Here is a 19624-nt window from a genome sequence, read left to right as displayed (position 1 = left end):
AGCCTCTCTCTGGACCCCTGACGTCACCCACAGTGACCTCACCGAACAGCCCGCTCCGGATTGGACGCGGCCCCGCGTGACGCGGAGAGACGCGCCGGGCCCCGCCCCGCAAGCCCGCCTCCCTCGCCGCTCGGCATGCCGGGAGATGTAGTCCGCCGGGCCTGAGGCCAAGTCGGGCAGCTGAGGCGAAGGAGAAGCTGCTGCTCGCCGCGTTCTCAGGCCCGCCGACTGGTTCGGCTCGTCAAGGGTTCGAGCCCCCGCTTCCCCCCCCCGCCTGGTTTTTTTAAATTAAGCCCACATAACCATTTCTCCAGGCGGAGGTTCATGTCTGAATGCCGTTCTCTGGGCGCCAAGGCTCGGCCCTGGATGTGAGGGCATCTGAGCATGTGCAGAGCGCTTTGCAGGGCGGCACTCCACAAATGGCTTGCTTGAGGCCCGGAGCCTGTTTTCATTAACTGAGAGCCAGTGGTGGTGCAATGGTTGGAGTGTGCGACTAGGACCTGGGAGAGGTCTGGGTTCAAATCTCCACCACTCGGCCGTGAAGTTCCCTGGGGGATGGTCACAGCCTCTCAGCCTGACCTATCGCACAGGTTGCCGTGCTCTACCAACTGAGCCAGGCAGAGGCAAATCCCATGATCCCTGCTAACAGGACCAGTGGTCAGGGATGATGGGAGGCACAGGTCAACTCTGTGTCCAAGGCAGCTGTTTACCAGCTCCATCTGGTACGCAGGATGAGAGCCCACCTGCCTGCAGACCGTCTGGCCAGAGTGGTGCATGCTCTGGTTATCTCCCGCTTGGACTACAGTACTGCAATGCGCTCTAGGTGGGGCTACCTTTGAAGGTGACCCGGAAACTACAACTAATCCAGAATGCAGCAGCCAGACTGGTGACTGGGAGCGGCCGCCGAGACCATATAACACCGGTCTTGAAAGACCTACATTGGCTCCCAGTACGTTTCCGAGCACAATTCAAAGTGTTGGTGCTGACCTTGAAAGCCCTAAACAGCCTCAATCCAGTAGACCTGAAGGAGCGGTGAAGGTCCTGTGTGAGCATTTGGAGGCGGTTGGAGGATGGATGGCAGCTAACAGATTGAGGTTGAATCCTGACAAGACAGAAGTACTGTTTTAGGGGGACAGGGGGCGGGCGGGTGTCGGGGACTCCCTGGTCCTGAATGGGGCAACTGTGCCCCTGAAGGACCAGGTGCACAGCCTGGGAGTCATTCTGGACTCACAGCTGTCCATGGAGGCGCAGGTTAATTCTGTGTCCAGGGCAGCTGTCTACCAGCTCCATCTGGTACACAGGATGAGACCCTCCCTGCCCACAGACCGTCTGGCCAGAGTGGTGCATGCTCTGGTTATCTCCTGCTTGGACTACTGCAATGTGTTCTATGTGAAGCTACCTTTGAAGGTGACCCGGAAACTACAACTAATCCAGAATGCGGCAGCTAGACTGGTGATTGGGAGCGGCCGCCAAGACCACATAACACCGCTCTTGAAAGACCTACACTGGCTCCCAGGACGTTTCCAAGCACAATTCAAAGTGTTGGTGCTGACCTTTAAAGCCCTAAACGGCCTCAGTCCAGTATACCTGAAGAAGCGTCTCCACCCCCATCATTCTGCCCGGACACTGAGGTCCAGCTCCGAGGGCCTTCTGGCAGTTCCCTCCCTGCGAGAAGCCAAGTTACAGGGAACCAGGCAGAGGGCCTTCTCGGTGGTGGCACCCGCCCTGTGGAACACCCTCCCACCAGATGTCAAAGAGAAGAACTACCACCAGATTTTTAGAAGACATCTGAAGGCAGCCCTCTTTAGGGAAGCTTTTAATGTTTGATAGACTACTGTATTTTAATATTCTGTTGGAAGCCGCCCAGAGTGGCTGGGGAAACCCAGCCAGATGGGCAGGATATAAATAATAAATTCTATTCTGTGGGAATTGTAGTCCCAAAACATCTGGAGGGCCGAGTGTGCCTATGCCTGAAGTAATGGTCGTGGGTTCGAGTTCCATGCTGGCGAAAAGTTTCCTGCATGGCAGGGGGGTTGGACTAGATGACCCTCAGGACCTTTTTCAACTATGATTCTAGGAGAGAGAGGGAGAACTATGAACCCCACCTTGAGTTCCTTGAAGAAAACGGCGGTGATATAAATGCAGTAAATAAATAAATAGCAGAGTGATCTAATTCCTCTCTATGTGTCCTGATTGATTGGCAAAAAGAGGGTCACTGAGCATGTCGTCTGTCCCCGAACCTGGGTCTAGGATAAGAAAGTAGAGTTTCCTTCTTTTTCTGAAGGTCTTGTTTTGGAAAACTAGGCCTCTTGCAAGTGTGCTTGAAATTCATTGGAGGCGAGTCAGTGAAATAAAGTATGACTCTTATTTATTAAACCCTTCATCCAAAGATCCGAGTGGCTCATAACAGAAAAATACAAAATGAGAATACAAAATACATAAAGCAAAAGCAAACCAATAACACACACACACACACACACACCCCTGGCCTCCTACAAACACATTTAAAAAGCATAAAATAAAATACTATATCAGTTTGGGAAGAACTGCTACTGACTCAGAGCAGAAAGCAAAGTCTTAAATGCATTGTTTTAAAGTCGTGATTTTAAGAGACCCTTTGGATGAATTGAGGCTGCAGCCTGGCCATTTGAGGTCCAGGCCAGCTGCCCAACCTAAATGCTGGCAAAAGTAAGCTACTGCTGTCATAACACTGATCAGCTGTTGGGCAGGAGCAGGGATGGAATCATAGAATTGTAGCGTGGGAAGGGAGCCCCAAGGGTCATCTAGTCCAACCCCCTGTGACACAGGAATCAGCAGCTGGAGCATCCATGACTGATGGCCATCCAACCTCGGCTCAGAAACCTCCAACAAAGGAGAGTCCACCTTCTGAGGGACCCAGCCCTGCTGTCAAACAGCTCTTACCATCAGGAAGGTGAGTCTGAATTTCCTTGTAATTTGAATCTATTGGTTCGAGTCCTCCCTTCCGGAACAGCAGAAAACAAGGCCACTCCACGTGGAAATGTGGCAGCCCTTCTGGTGGAAATAACTCTCAGAAACTTCCCTTTATCCCTAACATTTGACCAAGCTGAGAGGATAGATCAAGGCGTTAAGAACAGGGCCTTCTCGGTGGTTGCCCCATAGCCAGGGAACTGGAAGAAGTTTGGTGATGTTTCTCTTCATTAACCTTCTGAAGGCAATAAGGCTCTCCTTTTGAAACCCAGCTTCAGGCGCTAAGGATAACTTGCCGGCCTCTTTTTTGTGTTTAGGGAGGTATTCCTGGCTTGTTGAAACTGGAGGCACCCAGAGCCGAAGGCAGTGTACACACGCATTTCTGTTTTGCCACTCTTGCCTCTGATAAGCAGGTTTTGCAGGGTTTTTTAAGCACCAAAACCCCCTACAAAACCTGTTTTCCAGACATGCCACGGAGGTTAAATACATGCACCCCAATCTAGCTGTCTTGTCTGTCTTTCTGGGCCAAGCTAAGAGGTACCACCATGGGGCACCTGTGATCACATCTCCTGCTGTGTTTGTCTTACAGGAAATGCAGTGGTGGGAAGGCCCTGATTCGGAAGAGGCCCTGCCTGGTGCTTTGGGGAAGAGGAGCAATATCTTTCCCTTGTACGATTTCCTGTTTTATCTTATCCCCCCCAAGCTGCTATTAGCAGCATAGGATAGGGGAAAGACAGGTACAATACAGGTGTGTGTCTGTCTCCCCTCTTTCCCTGAATGGTTCACAGCTACAGTGCACTATTTAAGGTGGCAAAATGGGGGGCGAGGTCCTGATCCAAGCCTTTCTCTCACACGCTAACATACCACAACAGCTTTTGAGGGAAAAATAAAAACGAAGATGTCGAGACAGAGAGGTATCAATTTATGTTCTCGCCATTCATTGTAAAAACAAGATCTAACTCTGAAACATAAAGCAGCCGATACCATTACTTTTCCTCTTTTCCATTTTATTCACACCACAACCATGTGAGGGAGGTTAAGCTGATTGCCTCAAAATCACTCAGGAACATATATATTGGGAAGAAAGGTGGCTTTTGAAAGCTTTTATGGATGCTTGTTAGCTATTTATAAACTTGTTTAAAAAGAAAGATATATGTTTTAATCATCTTGCTTTGTGCTTCTATCGATTTCTTTTATTAGCAGAGTGCTTTTAAGGAAAGCAAATTTAAAGGAATGAAATAACAACTAAATAGATAATAGTCATGGGTCCGTAATGTTTGTCTGGCCAACTGAATGAATGGAGGAGATCTTCCAGTGGTCTATGTTTTCGGGGGGCCCAAACATGACACGTCCCTGGCCTTGCCACCTCTGTCACCTAGTCCAATAATAATAATTATAATTTATACTCCGCCCATCTGGCTGGGTTTCCTCAGCCACTCTGGGTGGCTCCCAACAGAAAATTAAAAACATGACAAAACATCAAGCATTAAAAACTTCCCTAAACACGGTTGCCTTCAGATGTCTTCTAAAAGTCGGATAGTTGTTTATTTCCTTGACATCTGATGGGAGGGCGTTCCACAGGGAGGGCACCACTACCGAGAAGGCCCTCATCCTAGAGATGAGTGTAGCTGTCAGTCATGGCTGCCACTCCTGAAGTGCCATCTCGGGTGATGCAAGTGAGTGGAGCCTGTTCTGCAGCTTGCCACTTCCAATTCCTTTCTAAACACTTCCTGCAACGTATTAAGTCGCGTGGCTCGTAGATGAGTCTCCCTCCTGCCCTCTTCTCTGCCTGCTCCTGTTGCACACGAAGATGGCACTTCACCACATCCATCAACAGCCGGGTGTTTGTGACACACTTGCATCGCGTCAGGCTGGCACCAGCTACTCAAATTCCATTGGCAGCTGGGCCTGCAGTGATGTGTCAAATGTGGGTCACATCCACACCATGCATTTAAAGGACTTTTACACTGCTTTATGAGTCATGATGCCTCCCCGCCCGAATAATCATGGAAACTGTAGTTTAAAGGGTGCCAGCCTCACACAACTGCAGCTCTCTGCACCCTTAATAAACTACAGTTCTCAAAGTTCTCAGTGACTGTTAAAAGCAGTATAACAGGGATCTAAATGTATGGTGTACTAAAACTGGGGTGTGGCTTTGGCCAGATGTACTAGGAGTTTGTTCTTCAGCTCAGAGTCCAGGACATCAGCAGTTTTTGCTGGAGTTTGGAATACAGCAAGGGGGAAAACAAAAAAAATTTTTCCTTCCAGTAGCACCTTAAAGACCAACTAAGTTAGTTCTTGGTATGAGCTTTCGTGTGCATGCACACTTCTTCAGATACATGCATGCACACGAAAGCTCATACCAAGAACTAACTTAGTTGGTCTTTAAGGTGCTACTGGAAGGAAAAAATTTTTTTGTTTTGACTATGGCAGACCAACACGGCTACCTATCTGTAGCAAGGGGGAAGTTGCTGTTCCCCTTGACCAGACAACAACAGATGGTCTGCTTGCAGAAATCATACTAGGTATAAGACTTTATTTCACCTTCCAGTTGCAAGGGATGATTTTGCATTTTCCAATTCTCTGCTGCTTCTGAAAAACGGCCTTATCACACATAGTTTTCAGTAGCTCACCAGGCTACCTCACCTCCTTCAGACCTGAAGAATCTCAGTCTAAGTCCCCAAGACACGAACTGTAAATAACTTTTTTGTGTGTTCTTGGGCTCCCCGCCTCTCTGACTTACATCCTGGGAATGTGCAGCCCGTTGTGGCCAAGGAGAATGCTTTCAATTAACTCTAGATATATGTTTTTGGCATGTCAAAACAAACAGCTCTTTTTTCCTTTTTAGAAAAAGCATTCGTGGCAGTGCTATGACCTCAAAAATATTTACTCGGAAGCACAACACAAACAGACAGCAGGTGAGCGCTGTCCTGTAGAACAGGTAAGCGCTGAGAGTCCCTGTGTGCAGAGGAAACAGGTGTACAGCCTCGGGTGACCTTTGAGAGTTGCATTCTGGGAAACGGCACTCCTGCTGCTTCTCGGCTTTGCTTTCAAAGAAGTTGAGCACATTGCCACCTGCCCAGTTTTAAACCCACCTGGTCGCCCTTCCTTCCTTAATGTTCTTGATTAACTCACAGTACTCCCAAAGGCTCTGGAGGCTTGCTGTAGTATAGTTCACCATGAGTCCCGTTTTGAGGACCAGCTGAACAAATGTCCATTTTACCAGCTTCATCTGGTTTGCCAACTACAACCGTTCCTGGACAGAGATAGCCTGACCACTGTATCCCATGCTTTGGTAACCTCAAGGCTGGATTACTGTAATGCACTCTATGTGGGGCTGCCCTTGGGGCTGCTTCAGAAGCTCCAGCTGGTGCAGAATGCTGCAGCCAAATTGCTGACGGGAGCTTCTAGTTGAGAACATGTGACACCATGGTTGAAGCCCCTGCATTGGCTGCCCATCTACCAGCAGGCCAGGTTCAAGGTTCTTGTATTAATTTACAAGGCTCTGAACAACATAGGTCTAGGGTACCTTAGCGATCCATCACCTCCTGGCAAATAGAAGGGGAAGAAATGGAGGCAGTGAGAGATTTTACTTTCTTGGGCTTCATGATCACTGCAGATGGTGACAGCAGTCATGAAATTAAAAGACGCCTGCTTCTTGGGAGAAGAGCAATGACAAACCTAGACAGCATCTTAAAAAGCAGAGACATCACCTTGCCAACAAAGGTCCATATAGTTAAAGCTATGGTTTTCCCAGTAGTGATGAATGGAAGTGAGAGCTGGACCATAAAGAAGGCTGATCGCCGAAGAATGGATGCTTTTGAATTCTGGTGCTGGAGGAGACTCTTGAGAGTCCCATGGACTGCAAGAAGATCAAACCTCTCCATTCTGAAGGAAATTAGCCCTGAGTGCTCACTGGAAGGACAGATCCTGAAGCTGAGGCTCCAAGACTTTGGCCACCTCATGAGAAGAGAAGACTCCCTGGAAAAGACTCTGATGTTGGGAAAGATGGAGGGCACAAGGAGAAGGGGACGACGGAGGACGAGATGGTGGGACAGTGTTCTCGAAGCCACCAGCATGAGTTTGACCAAACTGCGGGAGGCAGTGGAAGACAGAAGTGCCTGGCGTGCTCTGGTCCAGGGGGTCACGAAGAGTCAGACACGACTAAACGACTAAACAACAACAACCTTAGGGATCGCTTGAACCTTTATATCCCAGCTCAGTCATTGAGATCATCTGCAGCAGCGTCTCTGGCTGTTCCCCTGAGTTGGTGAGGCTCGTTTGACAACAAGCCTCGACAACTATGTGTCACCAGCTCAGTCCTGTGGAACTCTCTGCCACTGGAGGTGCAACAGACACCTTCTGTGCCAACTTTTAAACGCCTGCTGAAGACTTTTCTATTTCTCAAGGCCCATGTAGGCAATTAAAAGTGCACACCCTACAATGGGTTACTTATCTTCAGAGATGTAGCTAGGGGTGGGTTGGGGGATACTGGGCAGTGGGGCCTGCAGCATGCCCGAGCCACGCGTCTCTCCTGGAAGTGACACGGCGGCTCAGGCGCCTGCCCAAATCTGCAGCGCTCAAGGTATTGTTGGACTACATTGACCATCAACCCTGACCACTAGCCATGCTGGCTGCAGGTGATGGGAGTCTGAATTCCGCAACACGTCAAAGGCCGCACATTCCCCATCCCTGTGCTAAACTACGGTTTAGTGATACATCAAGGATCCTTTGGTTAGTTCATTCTTACATCCCCTCTCCTCCAACGTGGCCACAAGGAGAAGATCGGAAGCATTTCCTTACTGGTTTTGTCAGTTAACTTTGGTTTGCCGTTATGTCTGAACTGGGAGAGACTGTGGTTAATTTTCAGTGTGATTTGTCCAAACAGCTAACTTCAGACCATGGTTTACAACCCATTCTTCTTCAGGCAAGCCATTGTTGAAATGAACCCAGCACCTGTTGATAAACTTATAAGTTTGATTAGTTGAAAACCAGTGCAAATGCTTCCGGTTTTTATTTATTTATTAGTTTTATTAAATTTCTGAAATCTGGTGAGCACCAGGTTGGAGAAGTACTGCCTAGTGACCCCCCCCCCCCAGGATCTCATATGCAAGGACCTCCCAATCCGGGTGCCTATGATTTTATTTTATTTTTTAATTCCATGGGTGGCAGGATTCGAACTCGGAAACTCCAGCATGCAAACCTCCGAGCCCGGGCCACTTCTCACAAAACGTGGAAACTCCCTGCGTTAACTGGTGATATTTCAGTTGGATGTCTCCCCACAGACCTGCCTCTCTTGCTTTTCCACCCAGCTGAGAGACAGCTATCCATAGCTGTCAACCGTCCCTTATTTGGTGGGAAACTCCCTTATCCCGGCGCTGTGTCCCGCTGCTGTCCCTTATTGATGATGTCCCTTAAATTTCCTGGGTTTCAAAGGAAGCAGCTCCTCTCCCTCCCTCCCTGCCAGCCAAGGAGGAAGGAGGCTCCGACTGTGTTGCTTGGCTGCGTTGCTCACCCAATAAGGAGTCTAAGAACGACTGGGGGGTGGAGCTTGCATGCCTTGTGCCGATCAAATCGGCCGTGTTGCCTGGGGACTCGCCTTTGCTCAGCGCTTCCCAGCGGAGAGGTGACGGTGGTTTTCCTTGCTGCATCCCCTTTGCCGGGTTGCTGCGCTGTGGGAACCACCGCTTGAGGCTTCGTTTGGCTGCTGGCTGGGCTTTCTGCCTTTGGCTCGGAGGGGCTCAGAAGTCGAACATACCTGTGCTCTGAAAATCCCTTATTTTGGCTGCTGATCCCTTATTTTCGAGACTGCTGGTCCCTTATTTTCAAATCTGTAAGTTGACAGCTATGCAGCTATCTCTAGGCCCCTTTCGTAAATCAGCTTGCTTGTCCATCTGAATCCAGTAGCCAAATCTGAACGGAAGGGAGTCAGCCCTGAGATGGGCTGTAGGGCAAAGACTCCATTCCCCTGCCAGTCAGATGGAGGGGAGGGGAGGGGATGAGTAAGGGCATTCTGCCCTCCCCCCATATCCTATTTATCTCCTAAGATCTTAACATGGTTGTATAGGGAGGTGAGCCATGTGTATGGCCCAGATTTCCCTTTGTGCTGAGCGAGGCTGGAGGTGGAGGAGGTTGCCCAGGCTTTCCCTAACATGAGAGGGAACAAGCAGCCAGGGGTCTCTCTAGGCCACTCTAGGCTCCCTTAATGAGAAGGAGGGCTTCATTAAGCACTGTTTATACAGATGAGCCTCAGAGAGGATTTTGCTGCTGCTGCTGGTGTGTTTTTTCCACATTGACTTCCTTTTCATCTTGTGAGCTCACAGCCATCTTCCTTTCCTCTTCCGTCTCAAGGAGCTCCTTCTGTCTCTCCGTCTTTCTCTCTCACACACATGACCAGAAGAAGAGCCTGCAGGATCAGGCCCATCTTGCCCAGCATCCTGTTCTTCTCACAGTGGCCGACTGTGGGAGACCCAGAAGCAGGATTCGAGCGCAAGAGCTGCTCTCCCTTCCTGCCGTTTCCAGCAACTGGTACAGTGGTACCTTGGTTCTCAAACTTAATACGTTCCGGAAGTCCGTTCCAAAACCAAGGTGCGCTTTCCCATAGAAAGTAATGCAAAATGGATTAATCCCTTCCAGACTTTTAAAAACAACCCCTAAAACAGCAATTTAAGATGAATTTTACTCTCTAACAAGACCATTGATCCATAAAATAAAAGCAATAATCAATGTAAAGGTAAAGGGACCCCTGACCATTAGGTCCAGTCGCGGACGACTCTGGGGTTGTGGCACTCATCTCGTTTTATTGGCCGAGGGAGCCGGCGTACAGCTTCTGGGTCATGTGGCCAGCATGACTAAGCCGCTTCTGGCGAGCCAGAGCAGCGCACGGAAACGCCGTTTACCTTCCTGCCAGAGCGGTACCTATTTATCTACTTGTACTTTGACGTGCTTTTGAACTGCTAGGTTGGCAGGAGCAGGGACCGAGCAGCGGGAGCTCACCCCATCGCGGGGATTCGAACCGCCAACCTTCTGATCAGCAAGTCCTAGGCTCTGTGATTTAACCCACAGCGCCACCCGCATCCCTACTTCTGAGTAGATACGTCTAAAACTGCACTGTAAACCTCACCTCTGCCGCAAAATCACTAGCCAAGCCACTCTATCTCTCACACATGCGCCTTGCCACAAAGGATTAACGAAGGTGGGTGTGGTCAGCTGCACAAGTAAAGAATAGAATATATATTTGATTACGCGGGCCTGCAGTTCTGAAATCTAGGACGGTATACTTTTTTTAATGTACCGTCTGTGACACTGGTTTGCTGTCTTGAGTACTTGCTTTGAATAGCAGGCTGAAAATGGTGCAAGGAGATGCACAAACAAACTTCTGTGACTTCTGTGACACTGGTTTGCTGCCTTGAGTACTTGCTTTGAATAGCAGGCTAAAAATGCTGCAAGGAGATGCACAAACAAGCTTCTGTGACTTCAGTGGCGAGGCTGCCTTAAGAAGGCTGCTCACATTGCCCAGGGAACAGGGAGCTGCACTGGATTTCATGATGATAAAACAGCCACACATCCCAAAGCGTCCTGGGTTAGGGATGTTGCTCAGAGGCACGGTGGTGAGTCACATGAAAAAACAAAGCAAGGACACCCATTCCCTTGAAGAGGAGGGCGATGGAGAAGAGAGGCACATGCTCCACCGGAAAGGCCACCAAAACAACCTCTTTGTAGCCGCATCCTGCTGTTGTTGCGCTGGAGGGCGTTTTCCATGTCATCACAGGTTGCCACACTTCCTTGCGGCTGACTCAAGCAGATTCCAGGTCACGCAAGACATTTCTCTTCAATGCCGGTGAAAAACACCTGCTTCCATTCCTTAAGGACTCCTGGAAGCTGTCCAGGCACTGACTGTGTACACACCAGTCATTAAATCACATGACTTCCCCCAAAGAGGCCCGGGAACCATAGTTTGCGTGGGTGCTGGGAACCATAGCTCTGTAAGGGGTAAATTACAATTACTAGGATCCTTTCGGGGGGGAAGCCGTGTGCTTTGAATGCATTCTGGGCACGCAGCCTAATGTTGCAAAAAACACCACCACCCCACAACGATTAAGGTGCAGGGTTATGGCTAGAGACAGGAGGCACAGAGCAGTGTGGATTAGGAGTTCAGGTGCAACACAGAGGAAGGAGATCTCTGTCATAATTGACGGGTGCTTAACAATCCCCCGAGGGAGGGAGCGTACATACACCTGCTTGGCACACCGCTGTGATGAGTTTGCAAAGGAAGAGGCGAGAGTTTGGACAGGAGGAACCGGTGGCCTGAGCCGCCCAGGAAGCAGTGCGGGCGAGGCATATCCTGACCAGTGTTAGAAACTGAGATAGCAAAGCTAGGAGCCTAAAGGGCGCCTTAAACCTAGGTAATGGGCACAAGAATGGAATGTCCAGGCAGGCTTTTTTTATAACAAGAATACAAAGCTGAAAATGCTCTGCAGTTTCAGTCTGAAATCTTAGGCGCAGTACTGCACCCAGAGCTCAGAAACTGCTTGCGTTAATGAAATTATGTCACAAAATGCGCCTGGAACAACGGGAGTTTCAAACGCTGGTCCTGCCTACCTGGCTGGAGAAGAGAGGCAGAGATTGTGTCCATGAAAAATCCCTCCCTTAATTTATTTGTCGTATTTATAAGATTTATTTATTTTTTAATTCACATATACGCTCATGGAGTCTGAACTGGTGGCATCAGACCAGAAATGAGAGCTTGGGGTCATATTGCTGACCTAGTGTGTGACGCCATAAAAAAAGGCAAATTCTGTACTAGAGATCAGTAGGAATGGAACTGGAAATAAATGATTGAAGGCACAGAATGGCTCCTCTACGAAGAAAGGGTTGCAAAGTCTGGGACTATTTAGTTTAGAGAGTAAGTAAGAAGCATGGCAAGGAAAAAGTGGATAGGAAAAAAGGGACGCAGGTGGCGCTGTGGTCTAAACCACAGAGTTTAGGATTTGCCAATCAGAAGGTTGGCGGTTCGAATCCCTGCGACGGGGTGAGCTGTATGCCGGCTCCCTCGGCCACGACAGGACCTAATGGTCAGGGGTCCCTTTACCTTTACTCAGAACTAAGCTCCATTGAGTTCAATGAGGCTTCCTTTCAGGTAAAGGGCGGGGGGGGGGAGGAGGAAGCAAGGGCGGGAAACATCTAGCCAAGGGGTCATCAAACTTTTTCAGCAGGGGGCCGGTCCACTGTCCCTCAGACCTTGTGGGGGGCCGGACTATATCTTGAAAAAAGAAGAACGAATTCCTATGCCCCACAAATAACCCAGAGATGCATTTTAAATAAAAAGACACATTCTACTCATGTAAAAACACACTGATTCCCGGACTGTCCGGGGGCCAGATTTAGAAGGCAATTGGGCCGGATCCGGCCCCCGGGCCTTAGTTTGCCTACCCATGATCTAGCCCACTGTACCTCTGCCATTGGCCCCTGAGGCCGTTTCAGCCAAGTCATGCACACCTGCCTTACACCTATCATATATCATGTGTGGGGCAGGTAAAGGTGGTGTTTGGATGAAGTGACGGAGTCTGAAAAGCACTTCTTGAAGTCCTTCTCAAGAGCACTTTTTCTGTGAACCACCCTGAGACCTCCAGGCATAGGGTGGTATATAAACTCAGTTAATAATAATAATAATAATAGCTAACCATCAGCTGATTGTGCCACAGACAAGCACTAACAATTAACTATTAGTGTACTGCTTGGATCAGTCTGTCTATAAGATCTCCTTACGCCATAATATGCCCGCTCAACTGCTTTGGTCAGTGGAATTGGCACTGTCACAAGTGCCTCATTGTAACCATTCTGCATTTGTAAGATCTCAGTGTTTTAGCATGGCAGTACCTGTGGCGCTGTGGGTTAAACCACAGAGCCTAGGGCTTGCCGATCAGAAGTTGGCGGTTCGAATCCCTGCAATGGGGTGAGCTCCCGTTGCTCGGTCCCTGCTCCTGCCAACCTAGCAGTTCGAAAGCCCGTCAAAGTGAAAGTAAATAAATAGGTACCGCTCCGGCGGGAAGGTAAATGGCGTTTCCGTGTGCTGCTCTGGTTCGCCAGAAGTGGCTTAGTCATGCTGGCCACATGACCCGGAAGCTGTATGCCGGCTCCCTCGGCCAATAAAGCGAGATGAGCGCCGCAACCCCAGAGTCGGCCACGGCTGGACCTAATGGTCAGGGGTCCCTTTACCTAAATTTCGGAACTCCCAGCCTATTGACATCTTTTTGGTGTTCCTTCTGTTTGGGTAATCTGACCCATATGTTTAAAAAGCTGATGCAAGTTTCAACCTGGTTTTAGTTTATTGTTATCCTGGTAACATTATTGACGGCTGTTGAAACCAGAAGTCGGGCATTTAATGTTGCCGGTCTTAGAACCACAGAATTGTAAAGGACACCAATGGCCATCTAGTCCAACCCCCTGGCCCAGGGTGAGAACTTCAGTACATAACAAACATGGTGTGGCTCTTCCACTGCAAATGCTGAATGCAGAAGCACGCTTGGCCCCGGGTCCTGTGATGGTACTTGTCGTAACAGAGGAAAGGCCATATGATGTCTCCCTTGGGCAGAGGCGGGAAACGGGCCCAGAGCGAAGAGGCACACCAGGAGCTCAACACAAGCCAGGGAGCTCGCTTCATATTTGCACATTTCTATGAGTTTAATTGGGAAGTGTGACAATTAACATATTGTGAAGAGCGTTGAGTCTTCCTCCTGCCAGCTGTGTCTCCAAGCCAAGTGGGACGACTGTGAGGAAATACCAAATGCTGTCAGATAATGAGCGCAGATCCCATCCAACCCCCTTTCACCCCAGCAGGACTTGATGAAATCTTTCTCCCCGCCCCTTTCCCTCCAATTTGTGTTTCTGCCAACAATATCCCCAAATATCACAGCTGATTAGAAATATATTAAAGGATAAACTGATAATAATAATAATAATAATAATAATAATAATAATAATAAGTATTTATACCTCACCCATCTGGCTGGATTTCCCCAGCCACTCTGGGCAGCTTCCAACAAAATATTAAAAATACAATAAAAATAAGACTTTTGTAACAGTGTCTAAAGGAAAAGGGCATTAATGGCAGACATGTCTTCTTAGGGAGACAAAACTGATGAATTTAAAAAGAAAAGAAAAAGTCAGCCTTGATGTCAACATTACTGTCTGTGTAGAAAAAAACAGAACCTATTAAATAATTCCCAATTTGCCGCCCACCCCAAACTAGCTGCCTAAGGGTGGCTGCCTCAATTTGCCTAATGGGAGCCCACACCCCCGCTCTGTCACCCCTTTTAATCTCTCTGATACCCCCTTATCTCTCTCTCTCTGACAGTTGCCTTTTCTTTTTCTGCTACCCCACCGTTTCCCAGTTTCCCCTCTCCCGCTTCAGCTTCTGTCTCTAATTCCGGACTTCTGTCTGCCACAGACTCCCCTCGCTCACTAAGCCCTGTTACATCTTCCCAGTCTTCTCCTTCTCTGACCACTCATTGTTGTCCCACCACCACCACCACCACCCAGGCTCTGAGCCTTCTTCCCTTGGTGCTTTCCCCAGCTAGTTCCTCCCACCATTCCTCTGCGTCCAACCAGCCCATGATACCTACCTGGAGATGCGGAAGGTTGAACCATAGCTGTCAACCTTCCCTTTTTTTACGGGAAATTCCCTTATTCCAGCGCCATTTCCCACTGCTTCCCGCTGCTATCCCGGATTGTTAGATATTCTGTAGACTGTCCCCAGGACAGGTGAGGCTGCTGATCCCTTATTTTCAAATCTGAAAGTTGACAGCTATGGGTTGAACCCAGGCCCTTCTGCATGAAAAGCACGTGTCCTGTCACTGGCACTTTTGTTTTTGCTATTTATTTTACATTTTTGAGGCTTTTTCGGTTAATTTGTTTTTGTGACTGTGTGGAACCCAGTTCAGCTACTGATTGATTGATTGTGTGGCTGCAGAAATGGATAAAAGCCCACTATCCAAACAATGACTATCATCAGTGATGGTAAGGGGAAAAAATATTTTAATTTTTGTCATCTACAATACTGTCTTATTTATTTTATGGTACAGTACATTGATTATTGCTTTCATTTTATGGATCCATGGTCTCGTTAGATAGTAAAATTCATGTTAAATAGCTGTTTTAAAGGTTGTTTTTAAAAGTCTGGAATAGATTAATCTGTTTTGCATTACTTTCTATGGAAAAGAGCGTCTTGGTTTTGGAATGCTTTAGTTTTGGAAAGGACTTCTGGAACGGATTTAGTTTGGGAACCAAGGTACCACTTTACTGTTAAGGAACAATTCCATTTTGGCTTTAGTGTGCCGAACACAGCCACGGCAGAAATCTACAGATTTGTTCAGCTGGGGAGGGGGAGAAACTTGTTTTCCACAAGCCATAAAACTAAGGAAAAACTGGGGGTGCTTATTTATCTTTTATCTAATAAAAAGCTAGGGATGCGGGTGGCGCTGTGGGTTAAACCACAGAGCCTAGGACTTGACGATCAGAAGGTCGGCGGTTCGAATCCCTGCGACAGGGTGAGCTACCGTTGCTCTGTCCCTGCTCCTGCCAACCTAGCAGTTCGAAAGCACATCAAAGTGCAAGTAGATAAATAGGTACCTCTCCGGCAGGAAGGTAAGCGACGTTTCCGTGCGCTGCTCTGGTTCGCCAGAAGCGGCTTAGTCATGCTGGCCACATTACCCGGAAGCTGTACGCTGGCTCCCTCAGCCAATAAAGCGAGATGAGCGCTGCAACCCCAGAGTCGTACGCGACTGGACCTAATGGTCAGGGGTCCCTTTACCTAATAAACAGCTACCCCTTCAAATTGTTCTGAAACCAAATGGAGTGGCCAGTCACTTAAAAGCGTGGAATGAGGAGGTGGTGAAGGGGAAGAAGCACCGATGAGATAAAACAATTCAGCAGATTTAGGAGGCCTCAGGGACTACATAAAACAGGGGCCAGTAAATTTTTTCAGCAGGGGGCCAGTCCACTGTCCTTTAGACCTTGCGGGGGGCCGGACTATATTTTGAAGGGGGGGGAAATGAATGAATTGCTATGCCCCACAAATAACCCAGAGATGCATTTTCAATAAAAGGACACATTCTACTCATGTCAAAACATGCTGATTCCCGGACCGTCCGTGGGCCGGATTTAGAAGGCGATTTGGCCGGATCCGGCCCTCGGGCCTTAGTTTGCCTACCCATGACATAAAATGAGTCTGGGGTCCACATGCAGCTCCTCAGCCACAGGTTGCCCATCTGGGTACTAAATGCACAGAAATAAACATATCCACCCCTCAGCTACTGGATCCTTCCCTAGCCTGCATTTTTGTGTGTGCCAGCATTCAGCGCTGAGCGCCTGGTACTTCCCAGGGAATCAACAAATGACGGGGAGCGTTCCTCAGCAGATGTTGGAGAGGAATGATAAAACCTTGCAACGTCAGCAGCGGCGTCTTATGAAACCGGCTGAGGTCTGGAAAGCAAACAGCTGTTTTTCCTTGACAGCTGTGCAAAACCCCCACACCAAGCCCCTCCCAAACAACTATCTACCAAAATGCAGCCAGCCCAGCTATGGCATGGGACTGTTTCAGATAGCAGACCAGCAAAGTCCCCCACCCACCTTACGTCCAGATGGCTTTTCCGGCAAAGGCTCGCGCTATCTGCTCCCGGCCAACAGATCAGGCCAGCGCGCCCCAACCTGGTGCCCTCCAGAGGCAGATGGGAGTTGCGGCCCAAAACATCTGGAGGGCACCAGACTCTTTTAGATACAGATTTAAACTACAATAAAAAAGAGGATAGATTTCCATTCTGTCCTGCTTTTATATAGCTGATATACCCCTCCTAAAGGTAATGGTAAAGGGACCCCTGACCATTAGGTCCATCCAGTCGTGGCTGACTCTGGGGTTGCGGCGCTCATCTCGCTTTATTGGCCGAGGGAGCCAACGTACAGCTTCCGGGTCATGTGGCCAGCATGACTAAGCCGCTTCTGGTGAACCAGAGCAGTGCACAGAAACACCGTTTACCTTCCCGCCGGAGCGGTACCTATTTATCTACTTGTACTTTGACGTGCTTTCGAACTGCTAGGTTGGCAGGAGCAGGGACCGAGCGACGGGAGCTCACCCTGTCTCAATTCGAACCGCCGACCTTCTGATCAGCAAGCCCTAGGCTCCGTGGTTTAACCCACAGCGCCACCCGCGTCCTACAGGACATTAAAAGCTGCCTTACAACAAGTCTAACCAATAACAACAACAATAATAATATTATTTATACCCCGCCCATCTGGCTGGGTTTCCCCAGCCACTCTGGGCAGCTTCCAACTGCAATAATCTATTAAACATTAAAAGCTTCCCTAAACAGGGCTGCTTCAGATGTCTTCTAAAAGTCTGGTAGTTGTTGCTCTCTTTGACATCTGGTGGGAGGACGTTCCACAGGGAGGGCGCCACTACCGAGAAGGCCCTCTGCCTGGTTCCCTGTAGCTTTGCTTCTCGCAGCGAGGGAACTGCCAGAAGGCCCTCAGCGCTGGACCTCAGTGTCCAGGCAGAATGATGGGGGTGGAGACGCTCCTTCAGGTATACAGGACTGAGGCCATTTAGGGCTTTCAAGGTCAGCACCAACGCTTTGAATTGTGCTCGGAAACGTACTGGGAGCCAATGTGGGTCTTTCAAGACCGGTGTTATATGGTCTCAGCGGCCGCTCCCAGTCACCAGTCTAGCTGCCGCATTCTGGATTAGTTGTAGTTTGGAATGCTGTGTAAATTTCTGGTCAGCTCACCTTGAAAAGGCTATTGTTGGAAAGGATTGTAGAACTGGAAGGGATCCCCAAGGGTCATCTAGTCCAGCCCCCAAATGCAGGAATCCAGCCCGCAGCCATCCTTCAGTGGGCTTGAACCACCAGCCTTCTGGTTCATAGCCACATGCACTGATCGACTGCTCCACAGCCGTGGGGTTAAAGGGCAAGCAAAATGATCAAGGGGATAGAACAGCATTGGGTGACTTTTAGTTTAGAGTAAAGGAGAGCAAGAGGCAACATGATGGAAGTATGTAAAAAATAAGGCAGAGAAAAAGGATAGAGGAAAGTTTTCCTCCCTCTCTCTTAACATCAGAACTTGTGGACAGCCAGTGAAGCAGACTCTTTGGGACAGATCTTGGCACAGTGTATAGTTAATCTGCGGAACTCCCTCCCACAAGGTGGCAGCAATGGCCAGCAACTTGGATAGATTTAAAAGAGAAATAGAGTACCGTAATTGTTATCAATGGCTGTGCTCTGCCTACAGTATTGGAGGCAGCAATGCTTTTGAATCCCAGCTGCTGCAAACCACAGAAGGGTAGAGTTCCTCTTGAGGTCTGCTAGCCATAAGGGTTATGTTCTGCTTCCATGGTTGCAGGTGACAATGCTTCTGAATACTGTATTTGGTGCTTTTGGTTTTGCTATTTATTTTGCGCTTTGGTTTTTGAGGCTTTTTCGGTTAATTTGTTTTTGTGACTGTGTGGAACCCAGTTCAGCTACTGATTGTGTGACTGCGGAAATGGATAAAAGCCCCCATCCAAACAATGACTATCATCAGTGCAGGTAAGAGGAAAAAATAATTTTAATTTTTATCATCTTCAATACTGTATTGTTTATCATATAGTACAGTACATTATTGCTTTTATTTTATGGATCAATGGTCTCGTTAAAGAGGAAAATTCATCTTAAACTGCTCTTTTAGGGGTTGTTTTTAAAAGTCTGGAACGGATTAATATGTTTTGCATTACTTTCTATGGGAAAGCACGCCTTGGTTTTGGAACGCTTTGGTTTTGGAACAGACTTCTGGAACGGATCAAGTTTGAGAACCAAGGTACCACTGTACCGGTTGCTGGAAATGGCAGGAAGGGAGAGTTGCTCTTGCGCTCGAATCCTGCTTCTGGGTTTCCCCCCGTCGGCCGCTGTGAGAACAGGATGCTGGGAAAGATGGGCCATGGGCCGGATCCAGCAGGCTTCATCTAGCTCAAGGTCCATCTAGTTCAGTATTGTCTCCTTTTGACTTGCAGCAACTCTCTGGAATTTTAGGCAAGGCAGATGCCATTGGGGGTCGTTTCTGCATGTAAAGCAAATGGCTTTCCCACTGAAAGATGCCTTTACCCTTCTGCACTGTGTGTCAAGTAACGCCCCTCAAGCAACGGCTGCAATATAGTATTAGGCAAGTCGAGCACCAAATGCCCTCAATCTCCACGGTGAATTCTGTCTCCAAGATTCAGGTTTTTCAGAAAATCTGGAACTTTTTAAAGCAAGGAACGAGACAGCCGAGTGTCAAACTGGGAAGCACATGGAGATGAACGCAGTTGGACGGCGAGGGGCAGATCCTGCACTTTGTGTAAGGAGAAGGGAATTAAAAAATCAGCACCCTGGAAATTCAAAACAGGATTCTGCAATCCAATTACACACGCAAAACAAATTTGCATATTTGTTAGAGGCGTTGCTTATGTTTGCTATTACCAGGCTTCCTTGGAAGATTTTAAGCAGAGGTTCAGTGGCCACCTGTCATGGATTCTTTAGCTGTTATTCCTGCACTGCTGGGGGGATGGACTAGATGATCCTTGGCGATCCAACCCTCCAATTCTGTGATCGGCAAGACTAAATTCCCGACTTCCTGTTGAAGCCGGTCAGGCCTCTGTAACACAGGAGAG

Source organism: Podarcis filfolensis, assembly GCF_964270895.1.
Source record: "Podarcis filfolensis genome assembly, chromosome: 10".
NCBI lineage: Eukaryota > Metazoa > Chordata > Lepidosauria > Squamata > Lacertidae > Podarcis > Podarcis filfolensis.
This window is presented reverse-complemented; position numbering follows the sequence as displayed.